Genomic DNA, 26465 nt, shown 5'->3' with positions numbered 1-26465 from the left:
TTAGTCAGATTTCCCTGGGTGTTCGACCCCACAGGTTGAAAGATTTTTCTGTGCAATCTCTGGGTTCTGTTTTTCTTATCCTGCCCAGTAGGTGGCGCTCGTGGCACACGTTTGTCTATGGGTTCCACCAGTTAAGTTGCTGTGGGTCCTTTAACTCTGGAAAATTCTCGCCGTAGGGGAGGTTCGGCAGCCGAAGCGTCTTGGAAGAATGCCAGCCGGCCTGGGGTTCCGAATGCGGGGAGGGTCGCCGGCCGCCGCAGCATTGGAGAGCGTCCGGCCGAATTAGCTAGTTGGCCCGGGGCACCAAGCATGGCGGGAGGGCGCCAGCTGTCGCAGCCTGGGAGAGTGCACTGTTCCCAGCCGACGGGGGAGTCACGTGTTTGGAAGGGATCCCCTGGTCACTGTTCTCTGCAGTCTGGGGATTTCCAACCCAACTATCTCAGTTGTTCCGGGGGGCCTCGTGTGGTGGGGGCACCAGCCGCCGCGGCCTAAGGGGACCGCCTGTCCAATTCTACCAGCTGGCCTGGGAAGGTGGAAGGGAGGGACTCCGGTTGCTTGCCGTCCCACCCAGGAAAGCCCGTGCCCCTTGGTGATCTCACCGGAGCTGGTTCTCCCAGATAGTCAGCCGTTCCAGGATGGGGTACGCCGTCCCTTTGATCTCCTTCGTGGCTCCGGGAGCTGCTCTGTATTATCTCCACTCCCCCAGTAGCTGTTCTGGAGGAGGAAAGGTGAGGGCGGCAAGGCTGTAGAGGCTGGTGGTGGAGGAGCCGGTGAAGGCGGGGGAAGAGGGCACCGTGGTGGTCGGAGAGCGGCCGGAGCAGGAGGGAGAGGAGAGGGGAGAAGGAGGGCGGGCGGGTCGGCTGCTGCGGGGCGTGGGCGCCGTGCGGCGGGCCGGCGGAGAAAGAGAGGGGAGAAGGAGGGCGGGCGGGTCGGCTGCTGCGGGGCGTGGGCGCCGCGCGGCGGGCCGGCGGAGAAAAAGCACACTTAATCTTTTTAAACAAGGGTTGTAAAAGAAAATTATAGCTAGTTCAGGGTAGCATATGGCTTTCTTGCTGAGAACTGCCAAGAGAATACTTACCCATATAACTGAATTAAACACACAATTCATCACAACAGGGTCCCCTCCTGAATCTAATACTTATGGCTTGATCCAACATAAGGTGACACAAAACATGTCTAGTCTTCTTTATGACAAATCTGAAAATTAATTTCTTCAGATACTATCCAACCATGCTGATACCCTAAAGTGACACCCAGGAGGCCACATTGCAAGTATTTGGAGAGAAGCATTTTAGAACTTGGGAATAGATGCTGTATTGTCAGCGTTCTCTAGTGAAACAGAACCAAAAGGAGAGATCTGTAAATATGAGGTTTATAAAGGTGTCTCACGCAAACGTGGGAATGGAAGAGTCCAAAATTCGCAGGGCAGGCTGTGAAACTGGTGGCTCTGATGAAGGGTCTGGATGAACACAGGAGAGGCTCGCTGGCTGAAGAAGCAGTGAAAATTCTCACTTCTTCCTTAAAAGTCTTCAACTGATTGAATTAAATCCAACTGATCAGATAGTCTTGTTTGTGGGAGAACAAGTTGATTGTAGATGTAATCAGCCACAGCTGCAGTCAGCTCACTGATGATTTAATAAACCAGCCTTCTGGCTTATCAACCAGCCATGAAATATCCTTGCAATGGTCAGACCAGTGCTTGCCTGATCAGACAGTTGGGCATCATCACCTGGCTAAGTTGACACCAGAACCTAACCATCACAGATGCTTTGGAGGCCAGTCAGTTTGTTCAGATGCCTCCTTTTATAGAGTTGAAAACTGAGGATCAAACCTTATGCTGGTGAGTTGCACAAGGGCACCAATGTTGAGCATGAATAGATCAAGAATAGTACCTAATAAATGTTGGCAAATGGGTATTAGTTATATTTGGTTGAAACCAGCATGGATGGTAGCAAGAACCAGTGGAGTCCAGAGGAATTCTGACCCCAGGAATAGCAAAGGAACAAGAAGCAGCACAGTGAGTAGGCTTAAGGAACATTGCTGATAAGGCCACCTGGAGTTTCCCTGTTAGTATTTTGTAGTAACTTGCTTTGTTTGAAGGTCCGTGTGTAGGTGCCATGTGGATGATCCTGCTGGCTCTTCACTGGATGTAGGAGAGTCAGGAGGCATGCCAGTTCCCTCTCAGTGGGATATGAATATGATTTCTGTTTTTCCAACTAGCTTATTGGTACATTCCTTCTCATGGCAAAACTTCTTTGCTGCCCTCTACTTTCTTAGTTTCCTAGAGTTGCTGTAACAAAGTACCACAGTCTAGGTGGCTTACAACAACAGAAATTTATTGTCCCACTGTTCTAGAGTCTGGACGTCCGCAATCTTGGTGTCAGCAGGGTTGGGCTTCCTATTTTTTTCTTTTATTGTAAAATATAATGTGTATACAAAAAGCAATAAATTTCAAAGCACACTACAACAATTAGTTATAGAACAGGTTTCAGAGTTTGTTATGGGTTACAATTCCATAATTTTAGGTTTTTCCTTCTAGCTGCTCCAAGACACTGGAGACTAAAAGAAATATCAATATAATAATTCAGCAGTAATACTCATTTGTTAAATCTTACCTTATCTATTATAACTCTGCCTTCTCCTCTGAGCTTTCTCCCAATCTTCTGGGGTACTTGGGCCATGCATTTTAACTTTTCCATATTGGAAAGAGCTGTTGATAATGTGGGATGGGGGATGGACTTAATTGATATTCTGGAGAAACAGGCCTCTCTGAGTTTCAGGACTTTTCTGGCCTAGGAACCCATCTGGAGGTTGTAGATTTCTGGAAAGTAATCATAGTACATGGAACCGTTGTAGAATCTCAGATAGAGCCCTAAGTATTCTTTAGGGTTGTCAGTAATAGCCTTAGTTGGGGTTTGGCAAACTGTGGTAAACCAGGCTTCGTGTTAAAGTGGCAACCATAACTCGGTCTCTACAGATCTCTGTCCCATGGCTGGCTTCTTTTGTCTGTGCTCAAAATTTCTCCTGACAAGGACATCAGTCACGTTGGATTAGTGCCCACCCTAATCCAGTCTGGCCTTATCTTAAACCACTAACATCTTCAATGACCCTGGTTCCAAATGGGGTCATATTCACAGGGCCAGGTGTTAAGACTTGAACATCTCTTTTGGGGGCACAGTTTAATCCACAACACTGATCAACCTTTATGAAGCCTTAGAAATGGCTGATTAGGAATCAAAAAACCACACAATTAGGGTCCATGAAAAGTCCCGCTAAAGGTGAGTTTATATTTAACAAAGGAGATTTAACATTTTGATTGAGATGGAATGTGCAGACAGTGTATCAGTGTCCAAATCCCAGCTCTACCCATGTTTAACCTTCCTGTACTTCTTTAAATTCATCTCTAAAATTGGAGTAATAATAGGGCGTAGGTTATTATTATATGATATATAGCACATAAAATCCTTAGAATAGTGTAGGCAGAGAGTATACCTTGTGATCTTAGGCTACCTAGGCATTTATTTCACAAATCTCATGCACTAAGAACTATTTTTAAGAGCTTTAAACTCAGACCCAATAAACAACATGAGTACCTTTCACAGATGTTACTTCTGAGTGAAGCAAGTAAAGTCACAAAATATCACAGACAGTACTATACTTAAAGTTCAAATATAGGCAAAATTAAGATGTTTGAGTGTTTTATATATAATTGGTTAAATATCTTTTAAAACATGGAAGTGATTATTATAAAAGTTAGGAAAATAGTTACTTGAGATCCTCTTAAATAAAGGTAGAAGTTGTGTAATAGAGAAGGGTTAAATGGGGGTAGGCAAGGTTTAATTTCTCATTTTTGGTGGTGGTTGAATATGTATTTGCTTTGTAATTATGTAATATATTTTACATTTTGTGCTCATTCACTTTTTAGTGTATTATTACATTTTAGAATAAACAGTCAACAACAATAAAAACATGAGACAAGCATTTGAAAAATTTCCATTTCCAGAGGCCATATACTTCCTTGCCCTGGAAATGCTTATAATTGTGGTACATGAGACCTGATTCAACCTGCCTGTCGAATCTTCATCTCAGCTACAAATGCCTGACTTCACAGGCAATTTGTAGACAGGAAATACAGAGCAAATTGTTGCTCGGCACATATGCCTGACAAGTTTATTGAAGATGGCAGTGTTTCAATACCAAATGAGGAATGAAACTTGTTAGAATCATGGGTGTCTATAAAAAAAATGTTACATTGAAGCATTCCATCATCTTCATCATGTCTTTCAAAAATAATTTTCTGCCTTTTAAATTGAGTAATTGGCCTGAAAGCAATGTTTCAACTTGTGGCCCTATATTAACAGAAGCCAAGAGAGTAATGGGGTAAAATATATTTAATGATGAGTCAAAAAGTGAAACTGGTTTGTCAAAATACATCATTTCAGTGGCAAATAATGAATTTACAATGAAAACTGAAACCAACTACAATTCAACTTAAGGTGAAACTGAAGGTCAGTTCTTCAAGGCATCATCTAATGGCTTATTAGTTTGTGGATCTCAGGATCTGATGATTTTATTGGAAGATGAAAGACACTTATTATATCTTCACTGGCGTGACACAGTATATTCATCAACTACTAAAATTTCCAACAGTTGTGAATGAGGTTTCTAATTGGGTGCCAGATTGTATTTTCCAGAGATGGCTGCAACATTATATCCTTTCACACATAGTCTTCTAGAACCTTGCCATCCCCACATCACGAGGTGGAGTCTGACTCTTTCCCTTTGAAACCGGGTTGCTTATAACTTGCTCATAGTATGCAACAAATAAGATGCTGAGTGATTTTTATTTATTTGTTTATTTGCATGGGCAGGCACCAGGAACTGAACCCAGGTCTCTGGCATGGCAGGCAAGAATTCTGCCATTGAGCCACTGTCTCACTGCTCTGCTGAATGATTTTTGAAAGATTAGGTCATAAAAGATGATGTGACTTCTTTCTTGCTTGATAGAATACTCATTCTTGAAGTCTTTAGAGGCCATATAAGCTATTCTACTGCCCAGAGGCTGCCATGTTTTAAGGAAGCTCAAATTATCCCACAGGAAGACTATATGGCAAGGCCATGAGACTACATTGAGAGAAACAGATGCCCAGCCAACTGCCAGCTGCTCCAAACCTCTGCTCTTCCAGCTGAAGCTACCATCTGACTGCAACCAAAAGCCAAACAAAATACTTTCCAAGTTCCTTTCCCACATAGTTCATGAGAGATAATAAAATGTTTGTTGTTGCCTTAAATCACAAAAGTCTGGGTTAATTTGTCACATGGCAATAGTTAGTTAAACAAATGGTGATTCTCTTAGCCTTCAGGGCTGTTATTTTCAAAAAAGATTATATACTGTATTCAGGAGACATCATACAAATATGCATGAAATGTTTATAATTGATTTGCTCAAGCTGGTTGATCAAGCCTTGAAACACTTCAGTATACATGTGTCTGATTCTTGAGGTGGCCACATAGGTTTATTTTGAAGAAGCCATGAATGCATACTCTTTGTCCACAATATATGATCTGAGGCGATGTCAGCAAAAATGGCATAGTAATGACCTCCTAAAAATCTCTTCTCCGTAAAAGTAATGAGGACACTGGCAAAAACGGTCAGAATCAAATTTTTTAGAACTCAGTAAAAAAAAAACAAAGACTTGCAAAAGTACAACTGAATATTAATAAGAGCAGTGGTGAGATTTTAACTTGCCCTGTTCCCTTTCCCCTACTCTGCTCTGCGGAAGCATGAACACCAGCAGCTCTCAATCACAGGGAAAACCAGCAACCTGGCAGCCACTAGAGGAGTTGACAGATTTTGAAGTATCTAAAAACCGATTCCCTGATAATTGTTGTCATTTAACCTGTCTGGTAGTTCCCTGAAATACTCCATACACAGGACTATTCTTATTTGACCTGATGCAGAGCTTGCCTACTGTAAATAGGCATTTCTTCAGAAGTATTTGTCAGGACAAGCAGAGGCAATTTTTTAACATCACAGCTACCTGAAGGAGTAGATGACAGTTGGGATCAACAGTTGGAAAACCAAAAAGCTTAAAAGGCAAAGTAGTGGCATGAGAGGTCCATAGCACTGAAAAGCACTGATAGATTCCTGGGAAGCTTGGAGGTTACCCCCATGCATAGGACTGTGTGGTGACTAGGACTATGTGCCTGCTCAGGAAAGAACTGTGAAGTCACTAAGCTCTGACATCTTGAGGCTCTGTGCAAATAGCAAGTGAGGGTTAAGGCAGAATTTTAAACTCCCTGGCTAAATGTTGAAAATGTGCCCCAAATGCACACAGAGAGCACCTCAACAAAAACTGGGAGACTTACTGGTTTCAGGCATTTAAGGAAACCTCTGTTTAATAATTATCTGATCACTAAGCTAACTGAGCAGAGACTTCAGTGGATATGCATGACAAAGAATAAAAGCTTTATAGAATTAGTTCAAAGAAGTCTCTAAGCAAACGAACAACATCCAGAAACAACCACAAGTTCTGAGGAAAGAGGGAATCTGATTACCAGATATTCCATATTATATTATTTGAAATGTCCGGCTTTAAACAAAAAATTATGAGACCTGCAAAGAAACAAAATAATGTGGCAGGTACAAAGGGGGGGAAAAAAGCAGTCACTAGAAGCTGTCACCAAGGGAGTAATAACAGACATTGGATTTACTAGATAAAGACTTTGGCAGGTTTTTAAAAGATGTCCAAAGAGCAAAGAAAACCATGTCTAAGGAAGTAAATAAAAGTATGAGAATGATGTCTCATGAAATAGAGAATATTAATAAAGGGATAGAAATTATAAAATGAAACCAAATAAAAATGCTGGTGTTGAAAAGTATAATGATTGAAAGGAAGAATTCACTAGAAGGGCTCAACAGCATATCTGAGCAGCCAGAAATAAAAAATAAGTGAACTTGAAGATGGGTCAACTGAGGTTATCCAGAATGAGAATTAGAGAGAAAAAACAATGACAAAGATAAACAGAGCCTCCAAGACTTAGGTGACTTTATCAAGCACACCAATCTATGCATAATGGAAGCCCAGAAAGAGAGAACAAAGGAAGGAGCAGGAAGAATATTTAAAGATACAATGCTAGAAAGTCCCCAGATTTCATGAAAAACATGAATATACACATCCAAGAAGCTCAGCAACCTCAAGTAAGATAAACTCAAAGAGATACATATCCAGACACATCATAATCAAATTGTCAAGAAGCAAAGACAAAAGAGAGTCTGAAAACAGCAAGAGAGAAACAACTCATGTGCAAGGGATCCTCAATAAAAGTAACAGCTGATGTTTTATCAGTAAGTATGGAAGCCACAATTTACATACTTTACCAAGGAGAACAAGGTGTACAGTATATGTAGATATTAGCCAGTCACACCTCAATAAGAAAAAGGAGTCACAGAAGCCATCAAATGAACTTTTGCATAGGTTTCTACAAGGTCTTCATGTCATCAAATGTTTCGAGATAGCGTAGTGAGTAAACCAAAAATGTGAAAACTGAAAAACCTTCAGAAGAAATCTAAATACTTATTTTTCTTTACTCGACCAAAGGAATCATGACTCTTACCTAAACTGTTATATTAATACCAAATTGCTACTATGATTTTTAAAAATTAAGTAGCATTTTCACCCAGGTCATGTGAACTCCTCATTAAGATGGCAGATTTTACCTGACCCCCGAAACTTGAGGAATCTCCCCTAGGAATTTTAACCCAAAGGAGCCAAGTAGTAGCAGAGTTATAAAAGGAACTACTGCCCAAAACAATATAAAATCAAAAACTTTCTTTTTATTGCTGAACTAAAAGATGGCCACGTAGCAGTTCACGTAGGAAAGCTTCCTGAGAACCTAAAGCCTAGATTGTCAGCAATTCAGTGATGAGAATATTAGGTGTTTTCATCCCAATGAAAAAGTAATACATGCCTATGGTAGAATAATTTTTAAAAGTGAAGAATTAAACAAAACAGCCTGTAATTTCATTAATTGGATCTACCATTTCATATAAATTTTCATTCTTTTTGGGTAAATATTACATAATTATATGTAATTAAACAGGGTTATACATTTAATGTTACATATAATTTCTTTCATTTCTATTGTGAACTTCTTTCCATGTCATTAACTATTCCTGTCTAAAATGGTTTTTAATAGCTGCCCAATATGTCATGAAACAGCCCTTTACTTTTAAATATTTAAATGGCTTCTATTGTTTTCATTCTTACAATATAACTATTTTTGCTAATAATATTAAAAGTGTTTTAATGCACAAATGGTAATATTTATGAATATTTCTTTTATGGTTTCTGAATCTTTTGGTAAAGTTTACAAAGGTCTTCCTCCTTTTCAGAATTAAAACAACTCCTATTTTTTTCTAGCGTGTTTGTGGTTTAAATTTTAGGATGAAATATTTTACTTTCTGGAAAGAGGTATGTGCAGGAAACAAGGTAGAGTTCTACGTTTGTTTTTTCTTTTCTGAATATCTAATTAGTTTCCATAATTATATGTAATAAACCATGTTTCCTCCACACATTTAAAATACAGCCTTTGTTCCATAGTACGTACTCATGTGCATTTGGAACAGACTGTTTTCTGACATTATCTGTCTACTTCACATCACTAATAAACAGTTTAATCAGCGTAACTACATAAAGTTATAATTTCTAGTGCTAGATCTCTAGTTGATGCCCATTTTTAGAATATTCCCATAATTTGCATACTTCTTGCTATTTTATCAATTTGTAATGTATATTGCATTAAGTAATGGATTGATTCACATTCAAATCTTTATAATTATACTGCGCTTTTCCATCTAAGAGAAAACTGTATATTTTCATTTACTCCTGTTCTTTCTTTGTTATTTAGAAGAATTAGCGTTTATGATAATAGGTCCTTGCATTAGTCAGGATTTCCAGAGAAACAGAAATATGTAAATATATAAGCATATTATTTCAGAGGAATTGACTTATGAGATTGTGGGAGCTGGCAAGTCCTTATTCATAGGACAAGCCTAATTCTGTGGGGCAGGGAAATTCCAATAATAGTGATGAAATTGAGTCCAGATTTCTTAGGGGATGCTGATATTTTGGGAATTATGATAGAGTTGATACTGAAGTCTTGAGTCTGACTCAAGGGGCAGCCAGAAGTCTGGAAACTCAGAAAGAAGTAAAATGTATAGTCTTGAGATAGAATTTTTTCTTATTCTAGAAACCCTCAATTTTTTGCACTTAAGGCCTCCAAATGACTCATTGAGGCCCTCCCATATTATTGAAGGTAATCTCCTTTACTTCCAGTCAATTGATTGTAGTTGCTAATCCCATCTGTAAAATACTTCCAAAGCAACAGTTACTTGACCAAACAACTGGACAACATGACTAAGTCAAGTAGAAAGATAAAATTAATCATCACAGTCCTGTAGATAACTAAGTTTCATTCATAGCTATATGGCCTTTTTTTTTTTTTTTTTTTAGCATAAGCAGACACCGAGAATCAAACCCAGGTCTCCGGCATGGCAAGCGAGAATTCTCCCACTGAGCCACCATCGCACCACCCGGTGTAGTCTTTTACAATCATTTTTTCCTATTAAAAATGATATATTTTTTCTGTTACATATTTTTATTTGTTTTTTTAATAAAAAAGAACTATGCACTTATCGCTGTTGATTATTCCAACCACTTTAATAAATCTTATTTTTATAAAAGTTTTTAATTCATTCTGCTGTGTTTCCTAGACAAATAATCTGTAAATTAGAATAATATAAAATTTGATTCTCTTTTCTTAAATAGGAGACTATTATCTCCTATATTTTGTTTGTGTGCATTAGCTACTCTTGGCAAAAGAATGGTGATAGAAATATTCTTGTCTTTATGATTTAACGGGGATATTTATAGTATTTTATCATTTTGCAAGATGATTTTGAATTTGATTGTATGTATCATGTTAAAGAATTGTCATCTATTTCTGTTTTTTTCTTATGAACTGATATGGCAGTTATCTTTTTGGCATAAAATGGATGCTAATATGATATTATATAAATCTATGTTAGTAGATTTTTCTAACCTTGACTCATCTATGCCTTCTATTTTATATTGCATTATTAGTTGTCAAAGAATAATGACTATTGTATATTTACTTTTAAAAGTATCTTGGGGCTTCTTTAAAAAAAGTATCTTAGAGCTTACTTTGTGATATAATACATGGTATCTCTTATCAATAATCCATAGACCCTTTAAAAAGAATGTATACTCTGTATTTTCAGGGTATGAAATTTGATGTGGCTCAATCTTATTCAGTAGTCAAATTTTATGTGTGTTTGCTTGTTTTCTCAACTTATTTTCCCATGAGTTGTCAAAGATAAGGCCAGGCTTCCTTCTATACTTTTTGTTTCTGTCCATTTGTCCTTGAGTTTCTAGAAGATTTTGCATTATGTATTTAGATACTATGTTATTTGGTGCATTAAATAGTCATGAAGGGTATTTCTTCACTATGGATTTTATTTTTACAGTGTGCCCATCTGGGTCTTATTTAATGGCTTTTGGTTTGGATTTCACTCTTCTTATTCGGATTTTGGGACTACAGCTTTGTTTTTGTTTTCTTTTCTTTTCTTTTTTTTTCATGTATCTATTTTATATTTACCTTTTACTTTCCGTATTTTTAGTTTTTTTATGAATATCATTCAAGAAATACTTGGATTTTATTGCAGACTACAGTTCAATCTTTATATTGGTGGTAAGTTTATGGATATACTAGAGCATTTGGTTTAATTCTGCTGTTTTATTTTATATTACATTCTTTACTGTTTCCTCCCTTTTCTTGTGTTGACACATGGACTCTGCCCTTCCTGCCAGTATACACACACTGTGGTAATTTGGCATGGCTTTATTTTGTATTCATTTCTCTATGTGGTTAAATTTTTAACTATAAGTAGTCTACAAACTTATATTTCTTGAATTATTAACAAAAATAAAGTAGTACTTTTGAATAAAGAGGATTTAAAAACTAAGCTCCTGACTTTTTGCCTTAATCCATAGTTATATTTTACAGTATGAAGTTTTTTCTTCAAAGGGTATGACATCTACATTCCTTTTTGCAATGAAACTACTCATAGCATTTGGCCAGAAATCTATATTCAAGTAAAATACATACTCACCACCAACCATGTATATTCGTTTATTTCTTGTTGATTTGTGCATTCTGTTCATGTACTTCTTGGATAGCTGAATTCCTACATCAGGTCATTTCTTTTTATTTATATGATCTCATACAGATTCCTTTTGTCCTCATATGCTTGATAATACCTTTGTGGAATGTAAGGTCTCAGTCAACATTCATTCTTTTGCCTCTTAACTCTGGTAGTATTCTACTGATCTCTGAACTTTAATATTGCTGCAGAGAAATGTTAGGACAATCCAAGTTATCCCATTTCTACAGGGCTTACTTTTCTGTCTAAATGACTGTGGGATTATTTCCATAGCCTGGATGTTAGAAATTTATCAGGACATTTTCACTTAGTATGCATCAATCTTACTTAGAGAATAATATACCCATTCAAATTATGCATTTGCTTCATTCTAATTTCTTTTTTTCTGTATTGTTTGATTAATTTATTTAAAAGTATTTAAAATAATTTTTTTATTAACGGAAAGAAAAAAAAAATTAACACAACATTTAGAAATCATACCATTCTACATATGCACTCAGTAATTCTTAACATCATCACATAGATGCATGATCATCGTTTCTTAGTACATGCATCGGTTTAGAGGAACTAGCAACACAACAGAAAAAGATATAAAATGTTAATATAGAGAAAAGAAATAAAAGTAGTAATAATAGTAAAAAAAAAATAAATAAAAACCCTATAGCTCAGATGCAGCTTCATTCAGTGTTTTAACATGATTACTTTACAATTAGGTATTATTGTGCTGTCCATTTTTGAGTTTTTGTAGCTAGTCCTGTTGCACAGTCTGTATCCCTTCAGCTTCAATTACCCATTATCTTACCCTGTTTCTAACTACTGCTGGCCTGTTACCAATGACATATTTCAAGTTTATTCTCGAATGTCCGTTCACATGAGTGGGACCATACAGTATTTGTCCTTTAGTTTTTGGCTGGACTCACTCAGCATAATATTCTCTAGGTCCATCCATGTTATTACATGCTTCATAAGTTTATCTTGTCTTAAAGCTGCATAATATTCCATCGTATGTATATACCACAGTTTGTTTAGCCATTCTTCTGTTGATGGACATTTTGGCTGTTTCCATCTCTTTGCAATTGTAAATAATGCTGCTATAAACATTGGTGTGCAAATGTCCGTTTGTGTCTTTGCCCTTAAGTCCTTTGAGTAGATACCTAGCAATGGTATTGCTGGGTCGTATGGCAATTCTATATTCAGCTTTTTGAGGAACCGCTAAACTGCCTTCCACAGTGGTTGCACCATTTGACATTCCCACCAACAGTGGATAAGTGTGCCTCTTTCTCCGCATCCTCTCCAGCACTTGTCATTTTCTGTTTTGTTGATAATGGCCATTCTGGTGGTGTGAGATGATATCTCATTGTGGTTTTGATTTGCATTTCTCTAATGGCCAGGGACATTGAGCATCTCTTCATGTGCCTCTTGGCCATCCGTATTTCCTCTTCTGGTAGGTGTCTGTTCAAATCTTTTTTCCGTTTTGTAATTGGGTTGACTGTCTTTTTGTTGTTGAGTTGAACAATCTCTTTATAAATTCTGGATACTAGACCTTTATCTGATATGTCATTTCCAAATATTATCTCCCATTGTGTAGGCTGTCTTTCTACTTTCTTGATGAAGTCCTTTGATGCACAAAAGTGTTTAATTTTGAGGAGCTCCCATTTATTTATTTCCTTCTTCAGTGCTCTTACTTTAGGTTTAAGGTCCATAAAACCGCCTCCAGTTGTAAGATTCATAAGATCTCTCCCTACATTTTCCTCTAACTGTTTTATGGTCTTAGACCTAATGTTTAGATCTTTGATCCATTTTGAGTTAACTTTTGTATAAGGTGTGAGATACGGGTCTTCTTTCATTCTTTTACATATGGATATCCAGTTCTCTAGGCACCATTTATTGAAGAGACTGTTCTGTCCCAGGTGAGTTGGCTTGACTGCCTTATCAAAGATCAAATGTTCATAGATGGGAGGGTTCTAATTTCTTTTTAAATTATCATTTAAAATGTTTTTAATGCTAGTTTATTTAAGGTGCATTAGACATCCATGTGCTGGATTTTGTTCTCTATTCTCTATTTCTGTTCTCTTTTTAAAATTACTTTTATCTTTTTCCTTCCTCCTTTCTATCCTCTCACTTTTATAAACATTTTTTTTCTTCTTTTTTCCTCATCTTCCCTTTTTAATTCATTTGGTTATATTCTTATCAACTTATCTTCATAGAGTTCATGTTCTCTTTTATTTATTCAGGAAAAAAAAATTGTTACAAGAAATGTCTTGCTTCCTGGGATGTATTGTCTTCCAGAGTTAAGTATTCAGCTTTCATTTCTTTCTTTCTTTTATTTTTGTAGACTATTTGTATGTTTGATATGCCATTTGGTTTGAAGTTATTCAGCTGGTTTACAAATCTTCCTTTCTCATCCAAATTCACCCTTTAATTTTCTTTCCCATGCTCAAGTGCTCTGAGAGATTAATCTGCTTCAATGGACTCCTTTGCCCTCTGGCTTCCTGATGAGCTTGAACCCCATAGGATATTACAAGAAAGAGGTCAGGATGTTTATCTATTGCCACTATCCCTGTATGGTGGTCACAGGTTGGCTTCATTTCTAGCCCAAAGACCACAGCTCCTACGAGGCAGCCTTCTCTCCAGTTCTGATAACCATTCATTCCATTTGTATCTTCAAGCCTAGCAGTGGTCACAGTCCCAATGTTCCTAGTTCCGAGGTCCTGTACTATCTCTTATGACATCCTTAGACCCTACCCACACCTCTATATAAAGTTCCTTTATTAAATTTTCCTCATATTACTCAATTTGAGTGTGCCAGCTTTTTTTGTGCTAGTATCTTGACTGATGTGGTAATTAGAACCCGAAGTGTCTCCAAGAAACAGATGCTATAGTTGAAGAGTGCACTGAAAATTTAGAGGGAAACGAAAATATTGCAAACACATGGAATTCAGTAAATTATTACTGATTGCATTATTCAGGGTTTTCCAGGGAAACAGAACAGACAATGTGTGTGCTTGTGTATACAAACATATTTTAAATATTATGAGACTAGTTATAGGAATTGGCTCATGTGACTGTGGAAGGGCAAGTCTGAATTCCATAGGGCAGGCCCCAAGCTGGGAACTCTGAAGAAGGTTTTCAAAGGATTCGCCAAGAGAAACTGGTTGGCTGAAGTAGAGGTAGAAATTCTTCTTTCTGACTGCTGAAATAATTAGCTTTCTCTCTAAGGTCTTTGACTGATTGGGTGAGACTCCTCTCACTGCCGAAGGCAATTTCCTTTGTTGATTGTAGATGTAATCAGTCAGAGGTGCAAACAACTGACCAATGATTTAGATCCACAAACTCTCCTTCCAGTAGAAATCATAACCTAGTCAATCTGAACCATGAACTTAACCATCACACCTAGTCAATCTGAACAATGAACTTAACCATAACCTAGTCAATCTGAACCATAAACTTAACCATCACTGCTTCAGCCACTTGATGGAATAAAAAGCATGTAGGCAAAGTATTGAGCATTCAGTTGACTGAAGCAGTGATAGCAAAGATTGTGGGTGCTGACTTCTTTTGATGGCCCTAGGTGGCACACTCAGGGAGAAAAAAATTGAAAGCTATGAATATTCAACTGAGAATGTAAGTGAACGATTACAAGGTCTTGATTGCAACTCTGAAGGAGTCCCTCATCTCCTGTGGTTGCAGGGCAAAAATATCTAGCCCAGGGCCTTACTGTAAAAGTTGCAGAGTAGTAGTGCATTTTACATGCTCAACCTACCATATCTCTTACTCTAAAGTAAGGAAAAGGAGAATTGATATCCTGAGAAATGGGATGGGAACCCATCTGGGCAGATATAGGTGGCCTGAAACCCCCATTTCCTCTGACCCTCTCAGGTTGGCTGAGGAAACCCCTCCTGTTCTGCTGAAAGATTCATCTACCTCTGCATAAAAACCTGTCTTATATTGTTTTATACTGTACGTCTTGGGTGGTTATCTCACAGGCTGATGACAGTTCTTCTCAGGACTCACCTCCACCAGTCCTCATTTCCTATAGTCTCATACTGAGATTTGAAGCCAACATAGCCTAGACAAAAAAAAAAAAAAAATCCAAACCACTATTCTGGAAGGAGAGCAATCTGTACCCAAAAAGGAGTTATAGGATTACACCAATCTGTATCATCCAGGGCTTGGGTGACATGTATGAGAGTGAAATCTAAGGGTATTAGATCAAGAAAAAAAAATGCAAGCCTGTTTAAGACTACTTATTGACATGCACACACTCATCCAGAATTTAAGATCTATTGCATTGGCCCTATGAATATTTACATATGGCACTCACTGTCTGATAGACTGTTAGCTGAAGCTTGAACCAAATGAGGTTGAAATGATGGAAGAATGTTGGCATCCAAAAGAGGAGGAATTTCAGAGATCAGGGAGATGGAAATATTAATGAAGATTCTTGAATAAACTGCTCATCCAAAGGCAAGGCCATCCAGTTTGCTTAGAACTCAAGGATGATCTGGTGCAGTCTGAGGCAAACGAAACTGTTGGTCATCCCTATTACCCACTAACTGTTCCCCTGAAAGGCCTGGAGAATACTCCTTGAGAGAGGCATGAAAAAAATCCACTGGTGATGGCAATGGATTGTGTGGGAGGTGCCAGCATTCTCTGTAGCTGTTGTTATCCCTCAGCCAGAGATGATGATGGGAGATACTTCCATGAAATTAGGTTTCCAGATATCAGTGGAACTACTGGGATCCAAGAGTCATAGAAGCAGGTAGTGAATCATGGGAGAACAGATCCAGCAGAATCTCAAATAGTAAAGCATAAATAGACTACTTAATAACGCACAGAATCCACTCATTAGCTATTATGGTAAGAAAAGCAACTTGCCTAGAACTGGCCCTGCCACCAAAATTGTGTGCTATGCACACCTATATTGTAAAATAAAAGCAGTAGCACATCTCTGGGAGAATTGCAGAGATTTGTGTTTCCACAAAACTCTTGCATGCTGCAGAGATGGTGATTCTAACCATTTTACCTGTTAATTATGCAAAACCAGATATGCAAAATCCAAATGGAAATGATTGCTAATATCTGCATACTTAATTGGATGGCAGTATCAATCACAGTTGTGGTTTGGGAGTGGTGTCTTCCATAATAAGATCAGTAAAATCCTGACACATCATAGGCAAGTGTTGACTTAGCAAGTGCTTCCCCCCCCCCACATAATTAATAAGATGATAACCAGAATCTGTTTTTCTGCATTTGCAGGAATTACAGTATTTCTTTATCTTTCCCCAGGTATATGTCATCTCTCCTGCCTCCTAACATAAAAAACATTTTTTTTTCCTTAACAACTGTTCATCCACACAGGATATCCTTGCTGATGAATGAAAAAAAAACATGAAAATGTGTGTATTTTTGTGTTTTTATATTTTTATTAATTCCAGTGAGCAACTTGGGATGCACTCTATTCCAATAAATATACCAAATAATTTTCAGAGATAGAAAATTTTGTTAATTGAAAAAAAATGAAGGCATGTACGTCAGTAATGAACTGCAATTTGGAAGTAAATAAATATAATTTGTAAATAAAATGCAATGTTCTGTAGGTGCATTATGCTTATCAAATGAGGAAGAGGAAACTTGCTAGTGGGTAGTAGTGGAAGGTATGAGGGAGTCATGCTTTAGAAGGTGGTGAAGAGTCAGGTAATTGATGATCAGAATACATTTGAATCATAGAATGTATCATAGAATCATACATGATAGTTTTCTTTCCCTTGCAAGTACAAGATTAAGTCTCTGATATGCAAGTCTGGCAGTTATATAGAAGGAGTAGAATATCAGGGTTGAAAAACTCCTTGTTAAATCAAGTGGAAATGGTGCCCTTTCCTGAAGCATGGAAGGGGTCTACAAGATGTTCCCTCTTTCTCATCCTCACGTTGTCCACAAAACAACACCTTCTAGGTTCATCCAATCATGGTGTGCAATTCAAATGTGTTCTATATGGTAGTCTCTGAATGGGTAACAGTACATAGTATCACTTGGTGGTGTGTCTTTGTTTAAAATCATAATGCTTAAATATCAGTACATGTAGTATTTATTGTGACATGGGATGAACAAAGTAATGAACAGTAAGAGAAGAGTCATTGTCCAAAGACTGGTCCAATATTTCTAAAACATGAGAGCAAAAATCATTCATTGATTACCTCTGTGAGATAAGCCTCTGTGACCCAGAGAGACCTAGGCATCTTCTTATTTCATAGAGCATCACACTGGCCTGTTATATTGCTGACATTGTGCTAATTCAGCCTAGTGAGCTGGAAATAGCAAATACCTTAGATGCATCACTTAGCATGACCGTCAGTGGAAAATAAACCCTTCAAAATCTCAGGAACCTGTGGTCTGGAGAATACCATGGCATTCTCTCTATAGTGAGAGATAAGTTGTTACAGTAAAACTGCCCACTCACTACCAGGTAAGAGGCAAAATGCTTAATGGCTCTTTTTGGATATGCAGGTATTATGCACTACATTTGAGCATGTGATCCAGTGATCTGTTTTCTTGGTCACCCTTAAGGCTGCTACTTTTGAGTAGGGTATGGAATAGGATAATATTCTGCAGCAGGTCTGGTTCAGATTCTTGTGTGAGCTGCCTTGCTACTTGAGCTTTATGACCCACCTTACCTGATGGTACAGAGTTTGCCAGAAGAGACACTTTATGAAAACTCTGGTAAACTTAAAAAGAAGAATGACACTATAGTCCTAGAGTTTTGGAGTAAGGTCATTCCATCTTCAGGCAACAGATATTCTTCATTTTAAAAGCAGCTTCTGGATTGAAACTAGGCCTGGTAGAGAATGAACAACTGATTATGGAAACTCAAGTGATTATGTGGTCTGAATTACCCATTATGAACTGAGCATTATCTGATCCATTGAACCATAAAATGGATGTCACAGCTGCATTCCAATGTAAACGGGCAATCATATTCGTGAGATGAGGCCTGAGTAGTCCTGGGAGGCACAAATACAATGGCATGGGTATATAGTTCCATTTTACCTCTACTGCTCTGCTGCCTCTTCCTTGTCCCATGAACATAAAACTCAAGGTAAACTCCTTATGACCATTAGCAGAGGAAGCAAAAGCTCAGGCCTGGTGTTTGGGTGGAGGGTATGGAATGCTAATGCCAAGCAGAAGTGGATAGTTGTATTCAGGGATCCCTACTCAGGGATGTCCCTGAAAAAACAATGGTGGTCAATATATGGTGCCTTCTCTTCATCGCAAGAAGGCAAAGGTCTAAAAACCAAGTTTTGGAGGTAGGAATGGCTCCTCTCACTATTACACATAAAACCCACTTAAATTATTTTTGCTGCTGGTCCCCATCAACCTGGGCTTTGGAGGTTTGGAGGTCTTGGTGTACATAATGGGAATGCGTTTTCCAGCTGGCCATGGTTCTGATGAATTGAAACTGACTACTCCCCACCACCATTTTGGGCTTATTATGTCACTGAACCAACATGCAGAAAAAAGAATTGCTGTTCTGGGTGGGATGATTGGATTTTATAACCAGGTAGGATTTGGGTGGATGTGGGCAGGGAGAATTATTCTTGGAACCCAGAGGATTCTTAATAGCACTTATCAAGAATCCCAGAGGATTCTTAAGAGCACTTAATAGCACATAGCCTGTCAATGGAAACTGCGATAAAGCAAGATTCAGATCTCACAGGAATGAAGGACTGGGTCACCATGTTAGTAAAATATGCCATTTAGCCAAGTTATTGCCATAGGTCAAGGGAAACAGAATGAGTTGGGGACAAAGGCAAATCTAATACTTTAGATCTCATGCATGAGCAGATATAAAAGTAGGGAGAGAGCCCTCGGTGGCTGGCGGCTAAGGAGGCAGTTTGTTGTGGACTCGCTCCTTCAAGATGCTGGCTGCTAAAGACACTTGTGGCTTTGGAGATGTGACCACAGGAACTGGCGGTGACTCCACCTCGGAATTCCCAAAGCTGTGTTTGTGGAAGATATAGATTCCTTCATGAAACAACCTGGGAATGAGTCTGCAGATACAATACTAAAGAAGCTGGATCAACAGCACCAGAAGCATAAGTTTATGGAACTCAACCTTGCTCAAAAGAAAAGAAAGCTGAAAGGTCAGATTCCTGAAATTAAGCAAACTCTAGAAATTCTGAAATACATGCAGGAAAAAAAAAATAATCTACCAGTTCATTGGAGATCAGATTCTTACTGGCCAATAACCTATACCACAAAGCTTGAGTTTCTCCTCCTGATAAAGTATGTCTGTGGTTGGGGACTAATGTAATGCTTGAATATGATATTGATGAGGCACAGGCATTGTTGGAAAAGAATTTATCAACTTCCACAAAGAACCTTGATTCTCTTAAGGAAGATCTTGACTTTCTTCGAGATCAGTTTACTACCACTGAATTAATATGGCCAGGGTGTATAACTGGGATATAAAAAGAAGAAACAAAGATGATTCTACCAAGGACAAAGTACAATATTGGCAATTCAAAATGTGGTTCAGTTTTCCAAACATGTTTTTTTAAATATCCCAAAACTTATCCTTAAAGATTGACATATCTGATTTTTTAACAGCAGGAATAGCATTTTATTTATTTATAAAGACAAAATTAGTTAAAAATATTTTATAAAATAAGCAGGTTTAAACTTTTTTTCACATTTCCCAACAAATTAAATGCAGCTTTCATCATTTTTTTTTTTTCTGTTATAAGAAAACTCTTAGCTGAAATGGCCAAAAACTTTGAGGTATGCTATGGAAGCTGAATGCTGGACACATTAGCCCATTTTACATTGTCTTTATTGGCTGATGTTGCTCTCACTTAATGTAGTTAAGTCAGTTTAGAGGTAGGAAAGACAGTTTGAATAGTTGCAGTCTCTTTAGTGTTTGTGGGATTTTATGGTCCTCTGTTGCAGTAAATTTGTCTTGTAGAAATGGGGTTTATGAATTACTGGTTAACCCATAACTATCTATTGAAATATTCTGGACTTTTCAGGAAGTGGTAATTTGCCAAAACAGTAAGAGGGCTATTGAGGCTGTACTTTTTCTTATCCCAAATATGTGCAGTGTCTTTGCAATGCCAATATAAAAGAGATCTCAGACAGTAGGAAACTCACTCAAAACTCTTGGCTAAGGCAATTTTGTATTTCTCAGAAGTTCTTCAAATCAGCTTAATAGGAATATTAAGATAAATGTAAATCTGCAATGGAAAAAGTTGTGAGCCTTTTTATTCATGACAAAACCTCTTCAGACTGGTAAGAAATATATTTGTGCAGTGTTTTGTACTTGTATTCCATGATATTAAAACAGTGAAGTTAAAAAAAAAAGTAGGGAGAGCAACAATCTCTTCCCTGCAAAACCTTAGACTAATATATCATATTTGACATGGCCATCACTAGTTGGGTCTTTTATTTGCGAAAATAAAGGATGACTGGACCTCCTTGACTACTTGCATTCCTTATCTCAGTGCTGATTTTGTTCTCCCCCGAGTTTAAAGGTCGGATATTGACAACTGTGTTATCCTGGCTTTCATATGATCTCTGGTTAGGGGATCCCAAAGAAAGATGTGAGTAGCTTTGGTGTATAGATTATTGTCAACTTTTTCTAGTTGCATTCTCTTTAGTGCATGTGGGTCCTCTGCTGCAGCTGTGTCTGTAGTTTCCTAGGGCTGCTATAACAAATCACCACAAACTTTGGTGGCTTAAAACAAAAAAAAATTTAATCTCTCACAGTTCTGGAGCCTAGAAGTCAAAAATTAAAAATGTTAACAGGACCGTGATCCAGTTGAAAGCTCTAGGGAAAAATCCTCCCTTGCTTTTCCTAGCTTCTCATAGCTCCTAGCAAGCCTTGGCATTCTTTGACAGTTGCATCACTCCAATCTCCGCCTCCCTCTTCTATGGCCTTCTCTGTGTCTCTGTGTCTCCATATCTCCCACTCCTATAAAGAGATTGAGGACTTGCCCGAATCCAGTATGACCTCACCTTTACCTGATCACTTCTGCAAAGAACCTATTTCCAAATAAAGTAGTATTCATAGGTTTCAGGTGTAATTTTGGAAGAACAACACATTTAAATTTTTTTCTAACGGAGTTCATTTCACTACTTTGTAGTTCAGTTAGCCCGTTGTCTTGGTCAGGGTATTTGTCAACTCTTGAATATCACCTGCAAATTTAAAACAAGTTCTGCCTAGATTTTCTTATGGTAAAGAAAATTGACTTAGCCTTTGTAATCTTAAATACCTTCTTTGGTCTCCTTAGGAGATTTGAGGGTTATTAATTGCTGTGTTCTTTATGGACATTAGAAGTCAGATTTGTACAAGAGACTGCTTAATGGAGTTCATATTTCTTTTATTTTTGGTATTTCTGTTATGTAAATTCCTCCTGGTTGTTGGGTAAAATTGAATTTGCTCTCTTTTGCTTCCTCTTAGACGTAGAAACATAACACACAATGTCAAAAATAAGATACCAAAAACTGAATAAAGACAGTTGAACATTGATATTCCACTAAGTGCAATAAAAGTTGTCAAAATTTATCTTACCCTAAAAGCCCCATGGCAGATGGTTATTTTTTCAATTGTTAAGTGTTCCCTAGCATAGAAAAAATATCCCTCAGGATTTCGTGAAGATAAAATAGCCATAGTATCAAAATTACTGTTTACTATAAAATTTATCATTATGTAGTATTCCTAATATACATTATCTCATTATTTCAAAACTCCACCATAAGTATTAGATGCTATTTTATTCATAGTTTGCAGGTGAGGAAAGTAACGCTTAGAGATGTTGAGAAACTTGTTATAGAACCAGTCAGTATTCCAACTCAAATATACTTCATTTCAAAGGCCAAATTCTTCCTCATTACACATACATTATATATTATCTTCCCACTTAAACATAATAGATCATTCCTTCATTCTTGAAATTATCTTCTTGTTCTGATTTCTGTGCTGACAAACTCTCCTTGTTTTCTTTTCATCTTCTCTATTTCTTTTTTGTTTCCTTTGCAGCTTTTTCTTCTTTTCTTGTCCCTTTACTGTTAATGTTCTGCAGAATTCTGACTTTAATCTTTTTTTTTCTTTTAAACAACTTTATTGTGGTATACTTTATACATATATACCAAAAAATTTCACCTGTTTTTAAGTGAACATTTGAACGATTTTTAGTAAACACTACCAATTTTTTTCATGATTCTTTTTTTAAATTTATTTATAAATTAAAAAATAAAGAAACAAAATAAAACATCAACATACATAATCAGTAATTCACAATATCATCACTTAGTTGCATATCATCATTTCTTAGAACATTTGCATTAATTCAGAAAAAGAAATAAAAAGACAATAGAAAAAGAAATAAAACGAACACAGGAAAGAAAGAAAAAAAAATTATACCTACCATACCCCTTACCCCTCGCTTTCACTGATCACTAGCATTTGAAACTAAATTTATTTTAGCATTTGTTCCCCCTATTATTTATTTTTATTCCATATGTTCTACTCCTTTGTTGACAAGGTAGCTAAAAGGAGCATCAGACACAAGGTTTTCACATTCACAGAGTCACATTGTGAAACCTATATCATTGTTCAGTCATCATCAAGAAACATGGCTACTGGAACACAGCTCTACATTTTCAGGCAGTTCCCTCCAGCCTCTCCATTACATCTTGAACAACAAGGTGATATTTACTTGATGCATAAGAATAACCTCCAGGATAACTGCTCGACTCTGTTTGGAATCTCTCAGCCATTGATATTTTGTCTCATTTCCCTCTTCCCCCTTTTGGTCGAGAAGGTTTTCTCAATCCCTTGATGCTATGTCTCAGTTCATTCTAGGGTTTTTCTCAGTCCCTTGATGCTGAGTCTCAGCTCATTCTGGGATTTCTCTCCCACGTTGCCAGGAAGGTCCACACCCCTGGGAGTCATGTCCCACGTAGAGAGGGGTGGGGTGGTAAGACTGCTCTTTGTGTTGGCTGGAGAGACACCACATCTGAGCAACAAAAGAGGCTCTCTTGGGGATGACTCTTAGACATAAATTTTAAGTAGACTTGACCTATCCTTTGTGGGGTTAAGTTTCATATGAACAAACCTCAAGACTGGGGGCTCAGCCTATAGCTTTGGTTGTCCACACTGCTTGTGAGAATATCAAGAATTCAACTTGGGTAAGTTGAATTTCTCCCCGCTCTCACCATTCCCTGAAGGGAGCTTTGTAAATACTTTTCCACTCACTGATCGAATCACTCTGGGATTCATCCGGGCATCACTATGGACAAATCTGGCTTTAATCTTAATGTATTCTCATAGTATATATTTTTCCAGACCATCTCATCTCAATTATTACATTTTATTTATAGTGGCATGATAAAACTGACAGATATTAACCAAGGCTGGTAACCCCTACTTTCCTGCTGCACAATCCTGCTCTTCTTCCTCATCTGAATCTTAACCAGAAACACTCCATACATAAGAAAGCATCCATTAACTGAAGACATAAAGCAGTGAGACTAAAGAGTCCAACTTTTGTTTTTAATTCCAAAACAGTCTACTATAATTTTATAGCAGAGACAGTAATCTTAAAGATTGATTCTATTTGATTAGAGAAAGCTAGATATTTTGGAATCCAAGACAAGACCCAAAGACAACTTAACATTAATATTTTGCCCAAAATAATATGGCATAGGATAACTTATGAATATAATATGTACTGTCCCTAAATAGTAAATAAATTTTCATTTGGTTGCAGTGAGAGGTGATTTTAGATAGGAAGAAAAGAGCTTAGATATGGGTCAGTTCTTAAGAGGAAGTTGGGGAATCTATCCCCAACTGAGTCCTGGAACATGAGACAAAGAGCAGAAAGTCTTGCCAGGAGTGAGGGACTTCCAGAGTCAGAAGAAACCTGTTGATTGTTCCCAGGTCAACCTTGGACCTTCATTCTCAGATGATAGAGATTAAAATGACCATAGAAATGTCCTCCCTGTCAGCCTGGTCTATTTAGTAGGACTGGAAGCAGGACAGGAGCATGTAGTAAGTATTGAGACTGTTCCCAGCTTTCCACTCTGGTTTCCTGATGGCTCGGGAAAAATGATGATGTCAGATGAAAATTTTTTCATTTTCATCTCGCATTTGTAACCTAGAGCTAGAGGAAATCCACCAAACCATTTACTTCATTCCTAATTAAATATTAATTAGGAGAAAATTCAAACTCTCTGTGTCCCTCAGGCTGTTCAATGTTTGAGTGCCCATTATCAATTTTCCCCTGACATTTAACAATTATTTGCTTCCTTTAAGCAGTCTTTTCTCTGCTCAACTGGAGGAAACTAGTCTGTAATTCTCCAATGACTTAAAAAATCCATTATTAAAATGCTTTTCTGCTTTCCCTTTCTTGATTAGCTATACCAAATTTTTAACCTGTCTATTTCACTATATCCCAGACATCTCTATCCACATTAGTTTGATCATTTTTGTTGGCTTGCCTAATCCCTCTGAAGTTTTAAAATTAATTTCTCAAAATTCTTTTTAGATGCATGGAGAAAAATGAGTCTTAATATACTAATAAGAACCTGGCCATTGCGGTGAGAAGTTGAAATATCACTTCCATTCTTGCCTGGCATATGCTTTTTAACGTAGCCTAGAAACAAATTAACATATTAGTGGGCTCATTACTGGGATGTTTACAAAACCAGGGATCTACTTAGGCTCCTAGATCCTTCCCTGCTCTTTATGTCCAACTGGACACTCCTCATTTTGTTTGATATAATTCTTCCCCAAATTAAGGTTCATCTTTCACTACTTAAGAATGAAACATTGATTTAGCTTTTTACTTTTAGATCCCAGAGTCACTTAGAGGCAGCCATGAGCTTCATGCTGAATTGTTTGTTCAAATAACCAAAGTTCTAGAGAAAAATAAAGACTGATGTTAATTTTTATAGAGGTATCTGTTTCTTTGGAACAATTACTTCCAAGCAATTTTCCATGATGTACTTTCTTGGTCAGAATACCTTTGCTGTACTTTCGTCCTCCTTCAGTTTAAGCCTCTCAGCTCCAGATGGGAAATTACTGTTCTAAAAAAAGCCTTCTGGAGATAACCACTTAAAAAGATGATTGCAATTCTATATGAAACATGTTGGGTTTAGAGATTTATCTGGGATGTTAGCAATCATTTGAAAGATTTGGAGAACCTACCCAACATACTTTTGGGGAGAAATAGCAACACAAAAAGGAGAGAATGGAATTTCTAAGAGGAATCTATGAAAAGAATAAGGATATAAGCTTTCAAACATAGAAATCAGTCTGTACAAAGGCACACAGATGACAGGTATATTTTCTTCTTTACATTGTTTATATGATGTATTACATTGATTGCTTTTTGAATATTATTAAACTGGTCCTACATTTTTGCAGTAAACCCCACTTAATTGTGGTGCCATTATTACTCTTTTTTTATTACTTTTTATATATGCTGGATTAGATTTCCTAATATTTTTAAAGCTTTTGCATCTAGGTTCCTGAAAGATATTGGTCTGTAGTTTTTTCTTAAATTATCTTTGCCTGCTTTGGTATCAGAGTAATGTTGACCTCCTAAAGTTAATTGGGAAGTCTTCCCTCCTCTTTTATTTCCTAGAAGAGATTGTAAAGAATTTGTTATTTCTTCTAAAATTTAGGTAGAATTCACTGGTGATACCATGTGGGTTTGAAGATTCCCCCCTTTTTTTTTTAGTTTTTAATTATGGATTTAATTTCTTTAATAGTTTTAAGACTATTCTGACTATTCCTTCTTGGGTATATTTTGAACATTCGTATTTTTTTGAGGAATTGATCCATCTAAGTTTACAAATTTACGTGTGTAGAGTTCGTAGTATTCCCTTATCTTTTTAATGTCTGCAGGGTCTGTGATGGTATCTCCTCTTTCATTCCTGATATTGTAATTTATGTCTTTTTTTGGTCATCCCTGATAGTTTATCCATGTTATTGTTTTATTTTTTTTTTAGGACCATCTTCTAGTTTCTTTGATTTTCTCTTTTTTCATATGTTTGCTTCCAATTTCATTGTTTTTCATTCTTTTATTATTTTCTCTTTCTCCTTTCTTTGAGTTTATTTTTGCTTACAATGGTTAAACAGTGGGAACATTGGAAGGAAAAAAATGGTAAACTACCTTCAGTTTGGTGGTAGTTCAAATTTTGGGTGTCCTTTCCCAAT

The 26465-nt window shown here is 37.2% G+C and overlaps 1 long non-coding RNA gene and 1 pseudogene across 3 annotated transcripts in view; both read left to right on the top strand.

The window, feature by feature from the left end:
* The window catches only part of LOC143646659 (uncharacterized), a 207237-nt gene that overhangs the window by 77483 nt on the left and 103289 nt on the right, over positions 1–26465 (top strand). The gene's annotated exons all lie outside the window — the stretch shown is intronic.
* On the top strand, positions 19162–19803 carry LOC143678319 (prefoldin subunit 3 pseudogene; annotated as a pseudogene).

Source organism: Tamandua tetradactyla, chromosome 1 (genome assembly GCF_023851605.1).
Source record: "Tamandua tetradactyla isolate mTamTet1 chromosome 1, mTamTet1.pri, whole genome shotgun sequence".
Classification (NCBI taxonomy): Eukaryota; Metazoa; Chordata; class Mammalia; order Pilosa; family Myrmecophagidae; genus Tamandua; species Tamandua tetradactyla.
This window is presented reverse-complemented; position numbering and strand designations above follow the sequence as displayed.